The 12,529-nt window shown below is 29.4% G+C and overlaps 1 long non-coding RNA gene across 2 annotated transcripts; it reads right to left on the reverse strand.

Annotated features, from left to right (window-relative positions):
* Positions 1-4,859: 4,859 nt before the first annotated feature.
* Positions 4,860-12,120, reverse strand: LOC111087309. 2 transcript variants are annotated; one of them, XR_002612021.1, is made up of 4 exons: positions 11,448-12,120; positions 9,971-10,069; positions 8,482-8,606; positions 4,860-5,807 (listed from the first exon to the last, which is right to left on the reverse strand). It is a non-coding gene; the product is annotated as an uncharacterized LOC111087309 (long non-coding RNA). The 2 variants fall into 2 exon arrangements; XR_002612022.1 differs by lacking the exon at positions 4,860-5,807 and adding an exon at positions 6,912-7,495.
* Positions 12,121-12,529: the final 409 nt, after the last annotated feature.

Genomic DNA, 12,529 nt, shown 5'->3' on the forward strand with positions numbered 1-12,529 from the left:
ATTCTATCTTTAAGAATTGTGTTAGTTACAAAAAATTTTGACATATTTTCACAAAATAATCAGCTTAATATCTATAGCAAACTTTACATTAAAAAAGAATTACCCACAATTTTTTTCTCTATCATACTTAGTATTTATAATTACATTACACATTTAAACAAATGATGATAAAAAATGGGTTTGTTATAATTTAATCCAACCTTTCATAAAATGTCACATTGATAAAACAAATTATAACTATGTTCACACTTAAAACAATGCCCTTTCCTGCAAACCAGGTGTGGCTCAATAGTTAGCATGTTAAACTGTGGATCCAAGGTCCCATGGATGCATTATAAAAGTGACTGTCAAATTTCACTTTTTGATTCAACCAGACCACTAGTTGGCGGTGTTGACTAGCTGTCTTCCATTTAGTCTATCTCTTCAAAATTATAGATGGCTGGTGCAGGTTGCCCTTTAGTAAAACTATTACTTGGTTAACATTTCAGATATGTAATAATGTTTTGTTTTGCTTTTTTTTTCCTTAACAATATTAAATAAGTACTATAATTTGTACTAATTCCAAACCTTGTTTTGATAATTTTGGAACTAAGTATCAAAGTATAATACTTAGAAGTACTATCACTGTTGTTTCTATAAAATTTAACAAATAACTTAAAACTTTTTTTTTACTAATTCATCAGTTCTACTACCCTTTTTATGTACAATAGTGTTTTTCAATTTTAAAAATGTTCTGTCTTCCAGTCTTATTTAGATTTTGCTATTCACCTGGATAATTCAGCCACATTTGTTGTCTTTTATTTCTAGATGGCATCATAGTAGGATACCATCCTATTCAATTTTATGCCCTTCATTAAACACTTTTTTCCCCTTTATTTAACTACATACATACTATCAAATGGTTATCTCATTTTATCTTCTTTCTGGTATCTTTGATATTTATTGTACTACTTGTGTTATAGTCCAAATTGCTAAACAGGATTGATGCATTAAAGAAATAATTTATATAGGAGTTTACCAACTATATTCATACATTTTTTAAAGTGCATTTTAAGAATTTAGTTGTAAATTATTAGATCAATAAAACAAACTACCTTCTTAAAAAAACAACTGCAAGTTTTTGAATGTGTTAGAGATTATTTCCATTAACAGAAATTGTGCAATGAACAGTGTATTTTGTACATTTAAAAATGTCTACTAATAATTATTTTTACTTGAAAAAGACAATATCATTTCTTTTAAACAAATACACACGTTTAAGGAACAAATAAGACGCAGATGTTTTACGTATCCCAGAAATTTTTGAAGTTAATTCATATCAAATATTAACATAATTAATACAAAAAGACCAAAGCTAGTAGGTTTGACCATAGGATATCAACCATTATATTGTGTCTAAAAATATGAACTATAAATACAACATTATGAACTATTTACTTGTTAATTAGCACTCATTAGTGAAAAATATAAGTGGAATTCAGTTCAGAAAATAGTTAACATTCTTTTTCTCACAGACAGCTTTTTGTTTACACTGAAAATAATTACATTTTTATTTGTAAACAGGATCATAAACTTATTATCATACCAGAGAAGTAAGGTTTACAAAACAGTTTATATATTGTTGTAAACTGTGTTTTTAATATTGTAACTTAGACATTTGTATTGTTTGCTAAAAGGAAGATTGATGTGACGTAATGAGCACAACTTAAGAGTTTGGGAAATTATTTTAATGATATAAAAATACTACTTAGGTTAGTATAGTTATTTATTGGATTTATTATTGAGTTATCAAGTGTGTTAGACAAACATCTATTATTTCAGTTTGAGATTTTTGTGTCTCAACAAAGTAGTACTCACTAGTAAGTAGTAGAGGTATGGGAGAAGTTAGCTGGTAACTTATTGATTAGTGTTATTTGTGAAGTTAGGCCTATCTCTAAGTGAAAATATAGAATAATCAAAAAGAACCAGCCTTTCAGTAGTAACTGTTGCAATAATATTGCATTTATGATAAAACCTTTAAATTGTTTGTTTTGGTTCTAAATATGTTAAAGGTGATGACACACCATATTTGCATGAGAAAGTCCAAGTTTCACAGTTGACAGAATAAATATTCTGTTTGTTTTAAAGAAACCTCTTCATTATTTCAATTGAGTTAAGCTCATTTTTGCATGAAAGACCATCAGTTTTCAATTATGTTTTTAATCTAGATTCTGTACAAGTGAAAAATATGGATCTTACTAATCTTCATGCATATTTTTTTACATTTAGTATGTGGCTCGTGTGTTTTGAAAGTATTCCAAGATTTAAGTAATTTGTGAAAGTAATTTTTTCATATTTTGATATGTTTTTGGCAAAGTTTGTGTATACCTGTAGTAGTTGAAAATATCCATATATAGTTTAAAAAGTGGAAAATTCTATTGAATGAATTATGGTCTCTTTTTTCAGTAGAAATTGTATAGTGTCAAGCTGTTCATAGCGACAAATGATTTTCCACAAATTATGTGACTTAGTTTGGTAAACCTATTCTGTAATTATAAAAGCATTCAATAGATGAAAGTTTAGAGTATCTTAAAAAATGATAACTGATGAAAAATGATAAAGCAAAACAAGATGTGATTCCAAATGCAACAACGTAACTGTATTCACAAGTTTTCCCACCAAAGTACATAGTTGAACAAAATACCATTTTGTTGAATGAGTGCTATTTTGGAAGTAACAAAGTTATATTGGACAAAGTATATGTCTGCAACAGTATAAGCAATTTGTTCTCATCCTGTTGGCAATACAGTATTTTCAATATAATTTATTATGGTTACAGGTTACACCTATATCAAGTTTATGATCCCAAGGGTCAAGATGAATTCTACACACTATCAGGTTAACACTAATATACCATGAAAAAATGTTTTCTTTTAATGGATGCAAACAAAAGTATAGTTCCATAAAGACAAATCCTCCAACTATACACATTCAAGTGAACATGCCAATCCTTCTGCAAGATGCAAATGGGAATTTATGCTATACCATTTGCAATATCTTACAAATAGGTTCTTGGAAGTCATCATGTGTGCACTTGTCTTCAGACTTTAGAAAGCATTTAAAAAGAAGGGTAGGGATAACAATAACCTCTTCATAGTGTGTAAAAGCCTGCTGCAATGGAAATAGTCCACAACCAGAGCTATCACATAAAATGATGGTGCAAGGATAAGCAACAAACAACCATAGTACTTCCAAATCCACAACACAAAAATTGTCAACTCTGAAATTATTAACCTCTTTTTATAGTGTTATATTGAGAAATTTGGTTTTGGCATGTTACAACAAGTGTAAAAAATTAATTTAAAAAGTTGGGGAAAAATCACTTTTCTATTAACCCCAGTAGTAAAAAGTAGGATTAACTGTAGTATTGCTTAATTTAGAGACAAAACTTATTTGGTACATAAATGATTTACAAAACTACTAAGAGTCATGTTTCAAGAGGTTTTAGGTACTAATACACATCTCTGATATGGGTATAAAAATGCTTTTTTTTTATTATTGTACTTTGTCTTTTAATTTATACTTTTGTATTATTGTTTGTTTAGAGGGAATTCTGATGTCAGTAATGAGCATGACCTAATGACTAAGTCTTTTTAGTTGAGGAAATAATTGTACCATTTAAAAAGCAAGTCAGAATAGAGGAGAGATGATCGAGTTACAAAGTTCCCTTTGCCAACTTGACATTTCATTATTGTAAGTTTGTATTTATGATAAAGTATTACAAATATGAGAGAAGTTGGCAAGTGAAATTGTTGTTTTAACATCAACTGTGAACTTAGGCCTATCAATAAGCATTAGTTAAGCCACCTTGTTTAACTTACAGTTGAAGGAATAAAATGATGTTTTTGTTATTACTAAGTGGGCTTGAATTTGAATTATTTTTTTTTACCAAAACCAAAAGAATCCACCCAACAACTGAAACTTAAAATAGCATTACTAATGGAATGTACTTACTAAAAATAATTCTCTAATTAGTGTGGAAGTGATATTATTGGTTTCACTGAAAGAAGCATACATGCTGAAACTGTTAAAACAGATGGTTCAGAGTCCAGACTGTCTCACAGTAACACATTACAAGTCAGTATTAATAAGAAACTAACTAAAAAAAGAATCACTCTTTTGACTAACATTTCAAAGTGTGGTGAATATTATAATACTTATTTCTACGGTATAAGTAAATTGGCAATTTTAACAGAACTATTAAACTCACTAAAAACTTCTCTATTTGTTGGTTTTCTTAAAATAGTTGTGAAGGAATTTAGTTTAATTATAATGCACGTGAGAAATAAAACTGAGTTAATTAAAGTAATCTGAATAAATGAATGAACACACAAAAATATCTGTGAATATGTTTTCCATATCTTTTCTCTTTCCAAAACATATTACATTATTTTTTGTAGCAGATAATTTAAAATATCACTTTTATGAATACAAAAATATTGGCTATTTCAAATATTTAAGTAATCAGTATAGAGCTCTTAATCAAAATTTACATGCAAACTTACTTTTAAGAACAAATTAAAACAAAAATACATTATACTGATGATTTTCAACATTACAAAATATTGCACCTTACCTCATGATAAAATCACTACACTTAACTTACTTTCAGAGTAAGTATAACATTTTCAACTTGATGCTTTGTATTTCCCAAACAAAAAAATAAAAATCCACTTTTTTAATCAACACACAAAGATAGTGGAATGTAACATTTAATGTTCTATGCATACAAAAAAAAATCAGTTTTCTTGCTCAATTTTAATTAAAAATAAATACACAAGATTAAATAATTTAATAAAAATCTTTGCTTCCTCCTCAAATTCAAAAACACACATATATAAAACACAATAATATTTCCCTTTGAAAACATTTTAAAATAAAAAAATCTGATATTTAGAAATCACATTGACGATAGAAAAATGCATCTGGCAAATTGGATAGCCAAATGATTAGCATACTTCAACATTTTATGTTCTTCATAACAAAATAATTTTAGGCTTAATATATACGATATTAATAACCAAATAAATACTTTGAAACTATGCCTAAACTTAACAATATACTAATGTAGTCTTCTTGCACTGGAATGAAATATATTCTATGTTTTCCTGAATTTTTGAGCTTCTGCTTAAACTATCTTAAGTTAGATGACAAATAGAAACAAACAAAAGTTATGGTAAATAAGGTCTCGGGTGTTTGAATAAAGTGATTATGGCAAACTTGAGAGTGCAGACACAGTTGTTATTGATGTTGCATATCTTCTCAACCATCCTCAGTTCACTAATGCAAATCCCTGAAAATTTCACACCACCACACTCTTTACAGAAGAGGTATTAACTTACCAATAATGGAAAAACAACCTGGAATTTATCCCGAACAAAACCATGGAAACAACAATGAATTTGTCATAAATAAGTCCAAAAAAAGTTATCAAGAATGAAGCCTGGGAAATATTGTTAAACTCATTAGCAGTAAAACCAAAGATACAATACTGGACTGATAGATAATGCCTAAACCAGAGGTTCCCAAACTGGGGTCCAAAGTAATACATCAGATTTATGAAACTACCATTTACTGAAAGAGTAATGAATAAAATAAAATGGTAAGACATTATTAAACTAATATAGTAATATATATATATAAATTACAAATTAATAATTGTAATTAACATAATTGAATAATGTAAATTCATTGTGTGCCTGGTACCATTGCCTGCCGATCACAAACTCTGGGAACAAGAAGACTAGCATGCTGATTTACCACTTCCCCTAAATGGTAGTAAAATAATTCAAGTACAAAATATTGGCTTATTAATCCTTATCCTAATTCTGATTTGTAAATGACTTAAAATATAATTTATAGTAATTACACTTCATTTAGTTCCCACCATAACAGTTGTTATTCCTGACACTGATGAAACAAATAATGCCTAGACTGCTACTATGTCTGCTATATCCCAGCCAGCCCAATGAGATCTAGAATTGAGTGAAGGGCCTTGTCAACAGTGGATGCTGCAGATATAGAATGGTTAACCTATTTACATATTCTTTCTTGCTTTGATGCATAGGGTCTTAGAATAATCAATAGTGAAAATAAGTTTGTTTTTAGATATTTACAAAAAGCTTCTTAAGGGCAATGTGCACTAGCTACCGCTAATTTTTAATGGATGGACTAGAAGGAAGCCATCTGGCCTACAGCACTACTGCCAACTCTTGTTTGACTGAATAGTGAGACTTGAAAATCACCCATATAATACACAGATAGTCCCTCTTTTTTTTTTTTCTTGCGGCAACAGGATGCAAATAGACCTGCAAATCTAACCACTGGACCATGCTCACCCTGTCTCCTGGGGGGACAGCTGTAAGTCTTTGGATTTACAATGCTAAAATCAGAGGGTTTGATTCCCCTCGATGGACACAGCAGATAGCCCGATGTGGTTTTGCTATAAGAGAAACACCATGCCTACCCCACAATAAGATTAAGGAAACAATGAAGCCAGAGAAATATTGTTGTGCTTATCAAAAGTGGAATCAAGGAAATAATGTTGAAAATATTAATAGTGAATGAAACAATACATAAACTAGCTTCAATATACACTTTGTGGATTTGTGTGTGTGTGTATTACAGTTCCAAGAAAATGTTTGCTCAAAACAATGATACTTTGTATAAAGTAAGATTTACAATAATCAGATCATCAAAACATATATATATATTAAAATACCAAACTAAGTTAGGTAATAATCAAAATCTTCAAATAAAACTTAAAAAAACTAACACAAGGTTAAGGTTGACAATTTAATAAATAAATCCAAATCATAACAATGAAAGAAATACACAAATTCTGGTGAAAATGTTTTAAATATATTAAAATAAAGAAAACAGAAAAAAAAGGCAGACATTTAATCAAAGAAAAGTTTTTAATTTGTATGTTTTCAAGTAAACCAGTTTCAACAGGTTTGAAATTTGGGTCACATATCATATCACTATAGGTTCTGGAGATCAACTTAACATGTTATGCCACCCATTTGTCAGATGTTCAAAAGTCCAAATTCCTTTCAGGTAAAATGCAGCTAGGTTTGTCACAATACACTTATCAACAGCATTGCAAAATAAAGCCTAGAAACAGTATGAATGAAGAAATTTCATTTTGCTTCTAAATAACAAGTTCTTTTCTAAAATTCTATATTATTTTATTGTCTTTTTTCATCTTTCATTTTCTGCACTCAGGGACTGCTGAAATTAATCCTACTCTTACTTTATGCTATTTTCTATTACTGAAAGCAAAGCTAAAAGGGAGATACTATGTTTATGACTAAGGGTCCAACACAGATAGTAATTCTAGGAACTTATGATTGAAACCAAAGAAGGTATAATAATATGTCAAACACACTATACATCTGCTTATATCCAGTGCAAATGAAGCTTTTTAGTACCATGCCAAAGATCATCAGGTCAGCTGAAACACAAAAAATATAGTAGTGCTTAAAAGATGCTATTTATATTATCAAAATGCATGAACAATAACTGTTGTGCGTAAACTAGATGTTAATGTAGTGTAATTTTTACAAATTTTCTTTAAGTCATTTATAAATCAGAATTAGGGTAACACATTATTATTTATTTATTTTAACACCAACTAGTTATTATTATTCATTTTTACTCATCATTCAGAAAAATGGCATTGAACCTCTAATTTAGCTACAGTCTTTTCAAAGTTAAAGATTTTTTTTAAACATCACCCAAACCAAAGAGAAGTTTATTTTATGAAAAGTCTTACATTAACAACAGCATCAATTTATACCTACTTTTCTCATTTTTAAAATGTCTTCACAACTTAAAATTGTTGGTAGAATATATTCTGATAACTGCATATTTTATTGTTAACACTGAGGGAGGAAAGCTCGAAAGAAAGATATGAAATAAAACTTGTTATAATTTACTGCATTTTCGAAGTTCTAAAGAATGTGTATGGGGGGGGGGTGTTTTGAAGGTGAGATGGAAATAACTTTGTATGCATCAGACAAAATTATAAGTATAGTATAAGTTGCATAATTTAGGTAACATTGCAATGAAAACATTCAGATACACAAATAAGTATATTTTTAAAGTGGACACTGTCCTGCAAAGCAATAAAGCTGGAATTTCTAATATATATATACTTGTATTAAATACATATAAATCATATACAGTGAAACCTTGGAAATATACTCTTGTTTTAAATTTAATCATAGAAATATAAAGCAAGCGAATATTGTTTACCAGCTCTTTAAAATTCTTTCCTAAACATAATCATTCTGGTTACTTTTTTTTCAAGTGGCATTGAGAAAGTAGTTTGTTACATTCAAATATACAAAGCCAACAGAACATTCAGTTTGGGAGGTAAAAAGGACTTGGTGGGTCAATATAGAATGATTAAATAAGTAACACAGTGAGGTAACTTACCATCGCTCAATATGCAGAGCCACTGGTTTGGGAGGTAGCGACTGTAATTGTTCTTTCTCCTTGGGCTAACTTCCCACCTTTCCAAGCTTTGAACTTCAAGAAAGTATCCACTCCATATAACACCACTGCAACAATGCCAAAGAACTAAAATGTAGATTTGTTTTCTTTAATTTCACTTAAATAGCAATTTGCACAATATTCTAAGAGTGATATAAATAATTACAAGTAAATATTACTGTAATTTATAATCCAATTCTGTTATAACATTGCACTTTTAATAGTTCTGGTATTAGTTCCTAGGTGGTGCTGCAAAGGAATTGTATATTGCTAAAGATGTGACTTGATCTTTTCCAGATTACTGCACTGGAAAAGTACACTTTGTACAGTAAAAGGCTAAAGGTAGGGTTAAACTACAACATAAGTTATAATAAAACTATCCCACAACTGGTATGTCAATTACACCAATGTACCTGAGCTTGGTCAAATGGATTGAGTCTGTACTGGAGAAGTAATGTTGACTATAATTCCAAAATTTCTTTGTGTATCTTCACCAAATGTGCCAAACTTGTAGTAAAAAAAGTACATGTCTATTGTACAAAAAAAAAATCAAACGTGTTAAAAAATATTTGTACTCAAGATATGTCTGTAAGTTAATGATGTCAGTTTGACTCTGGGAAGTTGGAGTGCAAGGTGATGTTTGTGTGAAGAGTAAAAAATACTTTTTTCTTTATACAGTTTGCATATTGCATTTGCATTACCTCTTCAACCTCTGAAATACATATCTAAAGTACTTTCAGTATCCCTGTATATTATATCTGGTAGTTACTCTCCTCTACCATGTTGCTAACCCTGAAATCAAATATGGAAATCTCACCTATGCACATTCAGTTAATTAATGATCATATATATATATATATATATATATAAAACAGAAGATAAAGGAAACTTCCTATTTTCCATTGTGTAAGTCCATAAAACCATTATTCCAGAATAATGTTCTGTTCTTCACATTTATTATTATTTTAGAAAACATTAAGCATATAATTAACTTATAATAAAAAATTCAGTATAAAACAGTACATGTAAACTGAAAATTTACTAATTTCCTTCAAAAATAAAAGTTCTGGTTGCAATTTTTTTTTTTTTATATTCAAGTTATCAATGTAAAGGATAAAGTTGTTACAAGACAACTGTTTACTAAGGTCACCAGAAACAGTAATACCATTTAATGGCAATTCAATGAAGACAAACATTTGCTGTGTAGTTTAACTCTCAAGTCTTTTGCAGATTGGTATTTATTGCAAAAAACATTCACATTTCTAACTCGAAGAAGAAAAAATATAAATTTACTCCACAGCTTATAAAACCACTCACATATGGCTGGAAATCAACTAATTAGTTTTACGTGGCCCCGTCTCAAATATTTAAACAAAAAATAACCCACCTTATATAGATATAAAATTCATTACTATTGTTGCACAGTTCTTACCGCAGCTGCAGGCCAAGTATCACAATGACGTCCCTTCAGTGATACCACTACAGCAGCAATGAGGTAGAAAATAGTCCAAATTCCACAGTACACTAGCTCCTTCCCGATAAAACAATAAATTTTGCTATTAATTATGTAAGGTATAAATATGATACAAAGTCACTTAACACAATATAACTGAATTATGTATAACACTTGTTCTTGTAAATTAATGACACATTGCACCTCCAAATTTTACAGCACTAGAATATCACAATGTATCAGTTAATCACTCAATATTACTATAAATCTAACTCTAGTAATACAGTACAGATGAAATAAGTCCCAGAATTAACTATTTTCCATCAAACACAGCTTAAGTAGTGGAACAAGCTACTTTTCACCTGTCATCACTTCAGCAACTGTACACCCTACAATAAAATCATTGATTTTTGTAATTCCTGGAAAATGTTTTTCTCCAATATTATAACAGATATTAATTTTTTTTAGGCTTCTGACCACACTTGAGCACCATCATACCTTTAATTCACAGTCCTTTGTCAAATTGTTGGTTTATTTCAACTTGATGATCTAGCTGTTATACAAATATTATGAACTTAAATCATATATAAATACTAAGGAATTTGATGTTGTATAAAGAGTGGAATTTTGTTCACTTGTCATAGGAAATTGACACATTTAATGTTCTGAAATGATAGCAGACTTTTGTACATTTTTGTTATATAACACTAAGGTATTTAATTAATGTCTACTGGAGTGGATGCTGCAAGCGTCTGGCTAAAAATCCTGATTTAGCCATCGGATCGTGACAGCTTCCGAAAACTAATCCAAACCATGTTATTATCGACCTTTTATAAATAAACCAAAAATTTTATATGGTATGGTATTATTATTAGGACATCATTAAAATAATTCTGGCAGAATCCACAAAAAATTACGGGTTTAAAAAAGTTAGCTTCCACTGATCACCCAGCCCTAAACACCAAATGGAAAAATGAATTTGGGTATTTGACTGGTTATAGCTGATTTTACACTACATATTTTACAAGTTTTAAAAATGTACTGACATGCATTTAAAATGTGTTGACAAAAAGACAAAAGTGTTACAGAAAAATAAAATTTCTCCTAACTATTTATACACAAAATACACTTTGTTAAATAACCAATTTGGAATACTTCTAATTAAAATAAAAGATGAAGAACCAAACTATTAATTTATAAAAATATACAGAATAATAGTAGAATTCTATTAAAATGCATTTAAATAAAAATATTCCTTACACTGTAAAAGCTATAATTTGGAAAAATACTTATCATTGGTAAGTAAACTCAAATGAAACTATACGTAGAAGTGTTTAACCATATATATTTATTCAGCAAATATCTAGATCTTAAGTACAAGCAAATTTCACATCACCAAGTAAACCATTGCACAAGTTAATAACATTAAGTAAGAAATAATTTTATTGAAATTTACATTTCCGACCTTCCATTCCATCGCTCATAAACAAATTGTCAAAACTCCTGACAAGCTTTAACACTTGGGTCAAGTCACACCTCCATTTCTTCTGTGCTCCAGAGAAAACACGTTCAAAACTTTTAACTCACTTCCTTCGTTTCACAAATTTATTGAACAATCTATCTCCTAGTTACCCTTTCTAGCACAGTATATACTACATATTACTTAATTCATTCTAATTCTTGAACACATTATAAAATTAGACCAAAATGTAATAATTTCATTACAAATTTCTGACATAATATTATTGAAATTGTGGCATCTGTAAATTGTAATGTTATTCCAAGTGTCCTACAGATTAATAGTAATACTTCTTAAAATACAATTATTATGTAATGTGTGTGTGCAGCAAGACCACTTCTACAAATTACAGCGCTCTACCTCTAAACATTCACAAAATAACAAATTTATTTGCATAAATATTAAATGCACACATTAAAATAAGGCGCGTTTTTATTTAATTTTCCATGACATCTTATGAATTACCAACTATTCAAATAAGACATTGTTTAAATTCAAAGGCGCCGTAAGTTGTAACTTAGGCGTAACTGTATGTGTAACACTAACAGTGTAAAACAATTCTAGTTTCATAATATCAATACAACTTAGGAAAGTGTTATTAACTTATTGTTAAAAAATAATAAACTGACACGTCTAAATGAAACGTTTTCTAGTTTATTTACTGCGATGTTTCGAGCAATGCCCTTTTCTGAATCTAATTCCATTGTAACATGGTCTTTACTGCCTGACGATGAGCGTCTGCTCGAAACGTCGCACAAAATAAACCAGAAAAAGTTTTCATTCAGAAATGTCAATTTATTCTTTGTTTATTATTTATTCAAGTTTTTGTTCTCACGCACTGAGCAACAACAATAACTCAAGAAATAACTTATTGTTAGTTGTTCTTCAGTATCTCTGTATTTGATTTTGACTCAGATTTTGAGTAACTAGCAATGGAACAACATACTGTTAAGTCTCCGTTTGTTAATTAATTTTCCGTAACTTCGTTCCGACGAAACTTTAGCGACACAAGTCCTTAC

The sequence above is a fragment of the Limulus polyphemus genome, unplaced genomic scaffold (assembly GCF_000517525.1).
Source record: "Limulus polyphemus unplaced genomic scaffold, Limulus_polyphemus-2.1.2 Scaffold1997, whole genome shotgun sequence".
NCBI classification, from domain to species: Eukaryota; Metazoa; Arthropoda; class Merostomata; order Xiphosura; family Limulidae; genus Limulus; species Limulus polyphemus.